The following is a 4,962-nucleotide window of genomic DNA, read 5'->3' on the forward strand; positions in this document are numbered from 1 at the left end:
CAAACATACACACTACACACTGACTAAAATTAAAAAAGTGAAAAAGCATAATAGGACCCCTTTAAAGTTCTTATGATATATTATTACCGAATGTTGAATTCAATCTTTTTATGAACTTGATTTCTTTCAATTAGCACAGGTTTTGTGTTTCTTTTTGGAACCGACTGATCGTAGGCCTCATTGATCTGAGTTTATGCACCTGTGCTAATTGAGAGAAAACAAGTTGACAGTGAGATTGAATCCAAGATTTGGTGATAATATAGCATAATTTTTGACCTGGAATGCCAAATTAGGAAATGATTTTCTGCACAGCACAAGAGTTCATAAGTCAGAGTGAAATTAAAATTTTAAAATTAAATTATGTCTTTAAAAGTCTCATTTGTTAAAAGCTTCCCAAGTTGTGACCTGGTAGAAGAGTTCAGAAGTGAGGAATGGATGGTGAACGGCAAACATTCCAGGTAATTATAGGAGGCCCCAAAACTGCAGCGGCCAACAAGCATCACATTCAATAAAACGTAAGTCTTCACGCACACGTGGAGAAACTCCCACGTAAGACCTGAATCGATTCACCTTTCCTGCCGTTGACCGTTACTCGATTTAAAACAAATAAGCTATACCTTTTTCTCTGCACCACAAAATCAATGCTATCGAGAGATCTTCTTCAGTTCTGTACTGGTTCTGTTCCAAAACCTTGTAGGCTTCCTACACGAACTGCGTTTTAATGTGCTTTCGCCATTAAACCTGTGCCAAAATGTAGGCAGCATTGTTATAAGATACCTTAAACTTACACTGCATGTATCTTAAACGGAGAACGTTTTCCCATTGCAAGAAACGTGATGAAAAATCAATGCAAGACGGCAGATGAACTGAGAAATGTTTGAGATGAAAAATGCTTTTTGAGATGATACTCTAATGTCACTATATGTCTCTTCTGAGGACTGAAACGGTCTCTTATGTCGTTTTCAGGTCAGATTCGTGGTGCCTCAGCAGGCAGCGAGCAGCTCACTAGGTTTTGGAACGGAGCCCATGTCTCTACCATTTTCCTCCAGTGTTCCTGCCCTGAGAGTGGATTCTAATCTGCTTTGTGGTTTTCTTTTTTCCTGCTTGAGTTTGAGTCACGGCACCTTTTGACGACAACCCTGCTCGATTGTGCAATTCCCTTTATACGGGACTATGATTCAGCAGATATCTCACGTTTGACATGAGCAGCCTGTGCTTCGTTTGACCCACTGATCCTGATATTCCACACACACACACACACACACCTTTAAAATAAGATTCCTTGTGTGTGAAACGGGGCACTTGAGGAATGAGCAGGTTTAGAGGTTTTGCTTGAGAGACTGAGAGGAGTTTTTGTCTGTACTTGAATATCTGTGGTTTTCTTAGCGAGTAAACCATGCTCATTTAAATACGTTTATTTTCTTTCTCAACATTTAGCTAAATCCAACATGGTAATACCATACTGAGGATAAAATTACACCCCCCCCCCCCAAGGTTATACTTTTCTAATAAAGTGCTGGATTAAAAGTCAGTTCTGTTAGAATTTCAATAAGGAAATACACCCTAAGAGGCCATGCATTTGCAATGCGAAAAATATATCAGGGTTATTATCATTAACTAAAACCATAAAAAAAGAAATTAATAACTAAAATAACTTATTTTTCTATTTTTTAACATTGACTTGTAGTACTAAAGCTAAATAAATTAAAACTAATAAATTAAGTGAATCTTTTATAATCTTGAATAATCTTAAAAATTAATATGAAATAAAAAAACATCATAAAAATGACAAATGCACTAAAACTAAAAGAGGTCAATAAAAAAAGTCTAATTCATACTGTGTTTGTGTATATATATATATGTGTGTGTGTGTAAATCTGTTTTGTTTTAAATCAATATTTTAGTATAATTTAATATACATTTTATATATTTATATATATATATAAATATATATATAAATAATATATTAGAATTGATAATTTATAATATTTCATTTTATATAAATACTTAGATTTATGTGTTTTAAATTATTATAAATATCTGTGCTTTCTAAACAGATACTTATTTACTTATCTAGTTAACATTTCTGGTCTCGCATGTTGAGATAAATGACAGTGTAACCCAGAGCCAAAACCATAATCGACACTGATATTAGACCCAGATATTCAATAGCGGTCTGTCAACATGGGTTTTTAATTTTTATACACCCCCAGAATTAAATACTTGGTTACATTTTTGATTGTAACCACAGAGGCTTTAACTTCTTATAAACATCCATTTAACCCTACAAAATCAAATGAATACTTAAAGTAAATCTTTAACACAACCACATCATATAAAAGAGTTTCTGATGTTCTTTGGGGAACATCGTGATGAGCTTTAGACTTTATGGAACAAACTCCTGCTTTGTAAATAAGTTTGTGTTTTGCATGGCAGTCGATGTGCTTATTGATAAGTCAAACATGTCAGGACTAAAACTGAATGCCGCCTTTGTTAGGCTGCCATCTCATTTATTTGCATGAACATGAATTTGCGAAATTTGTTTTATGATGTTCATAGTTGATCTGCTGACCAGTGTTAAATTGAATGTTCTGGTTTAATGTGTTTTAGTGGTGATCTGACTGGCCAGAAGAGCTGAAACCAGATTAATAATGGTGGCTGGAGCTGGTTTAGTCTCGCTTGAACAGCAGGGAATTGGTTTTAATGTGAAACAGTGCTGTGTCATCACCTGGCTTTCAAAAGACCAAATATTACCCAGCCATGATTTTTCCTGGCACCTTGCTGCCAGTCTTTGGCTTGAATCTCTCTGGCTTGGCTTACGGCTTCTGCTGTGAGGTGGATGTGTTTAAAAGAACAGCTAAATTACCAGTTTCTGAAGTCCTTTACTGTAGGGTGACCATATGTGCCATTTTCCCAGGATGCGTCCTGGCCAGGATTTGTTTTGGCTTTGTTTTCCTGTTTTCATGCTTGCTGAAGGTAATGAGCGAAAAGTAGTTTGACCAATAACATGCAAGCATTGTACATAATGGACCAATCATGGCGTGTGAGAAGGTGGGATCTACGGTCAAAGCGATGCAATTACGCGTACATATTAGGTGTGTTCGACTTAAAAGCAGTGCGGCTCAGACCGATCAGTGTTTGACATCAAAGTACCTCGAGAGCGTTTAGAAATCCTAGCCAGGACGCGTCCTGGGAAAATGGCACGTATGGTCACCCTACTTTACTGACACAACTGCTTCTGATCTGTATCAAACTAAGATTTTTATTTCTTTGGTGGACGATGTGGCCAAGTGGTTAAAGATCCAAGCTGGAAAAAACATGAAAAATGACACATATTCCAGGGAAATTGCCAAAAATGTCCAGGTTTTGGCTTTGTTTTCCTATTGTTTTCATACTGGCTGATAGTAAAGACTGAATTTAGTTTGACCAATGGCGTGCAGGCATTGCACACACTCGACCAATTGTTGCGTGGAGAAGGCGGGATCTACAGAGAACGATCGAAACAATCAAACAGCCTAAAATAAAGTAGCCTATGTGGACTGTAGAGAGCACAACAACAGATAAATAAAAACAAAACCAAAAACATTTTAGGGAATTTAGAGATCACAGCCAAAAACCTTTGGATAATAATATCAGATGAATTAGTAATAGTTAATTTGGTGTTCAGTTGTAATTCACAGGTTTTCAGTTCAACATTACGAAGACACTCCAAAGTTTTTATCCACATCGTTGGACAATAATTCAACGAATCTTTCCAGGTGTCATGATTAAACTGAGCTGACTGGGTCACTAAAAATTCCTCACAGATCATTTAAAATACATTTATTCAGACGTGACCTAAAATACTGATATCTGTGTGAGTTGTTTACTCCACTAATTTCTACCTATGAAAGCCCTTTTCTGTCATGGAATTAATAAATAAATAAATAAATAATACAACTTTTCCCTCACAATTCTGAGTTTAAATCTCACAATTCTGACTTTTTCTTGCAATTGTGAGATATAAAATCAGATTTGCCATACTCTCTTCTAAAAAAAACATCTCACAATTCTGACTTTTTCGCAATTGTGAGTTTGTAACTCACAATTCTGACTTTTTTTCTCTGAATTCTGAGTTTACATCTGGTAATTATTATTAGTATTATTTTTAATTGAGACTTTTTTTATCACACAATCTGACTTTTGCGTATTTCTATCTCACAATTTTGACTTTTCTATTGAGAATTGTAATTTAATGCAATTTGAAGTCAATTCTGACTTTATATCGTAATTTTGACTTACAAATTGCAAGAAAAAAAGTCCGAATTGTGAGAGAAAAAAGCCACTTTTTTTCTTTTCCAGTTTGAGTGTTCGGTTTGTTCCTCCGTTTTTAAAAAAAAATCATATTGGCAGGATAATCAGCCAATCACAGCACGATGGAGGCCCTGCCTCCTCTCACGTGACTCTCACGTTCCTTTCTCACGTTTGATGCACGCTGCTTTCTGATGTTTTCACTGGTTTAGTCATAAAAAGAAGAAATATTTGCATTAACTTTGCATAATATCTGGTCTAATGTTTTATGTTTTTATTTTTGTACTGTTGATAGTTTTCCCCATTTCTTTCAGGAATAGGCATGGGGTTCAAGAGAAGAGCCGATCAGGCTGCTGTTTGAAGCGCAGGTCACACATCTGTCTGAACAGTGTTCCCGTGCTGAAAGCGATATGAACACACCGCAGAGCCGGCTGTTGTTCCGCTCTGAATAAGTAATAAGAGTCGCCTCTCTCAGTTTGGCCCAAACCTCGGCTGTTTCCATTAAAGTTCCTGTCATGTATTTGTGTGACATCTACTGTATTGTTCGACAGCAGAATGGATGATGCCTTGCAGGCACTGAAGCGCGTCTCTCGCTTCCTCCACATCTAACGATCATGAACGTGTTCCGTTGTTCCTCAGAAGCCAGACTCCAGATAAGATCCGTTTGGGCGA

Source organism: Sinocyclocheilus rhinocerous, unplaced genomic scaffold (assembly GCF_001515625.1).
Source record: "Sinocyclocheilus rhinocerous isolate Xijiao unplaced genomic scaffold, SAMN03320098_v1.1 scaffold75, whole genome shotgun sequence".
NCBI classification, from domain to species: Eukaryota; Metazoa; Chordata; class Actinopteri; order Cypriniformes; family Cyprinidae; genus Sinocyclocheilus; species Sinocyclocheilus rhinocerous.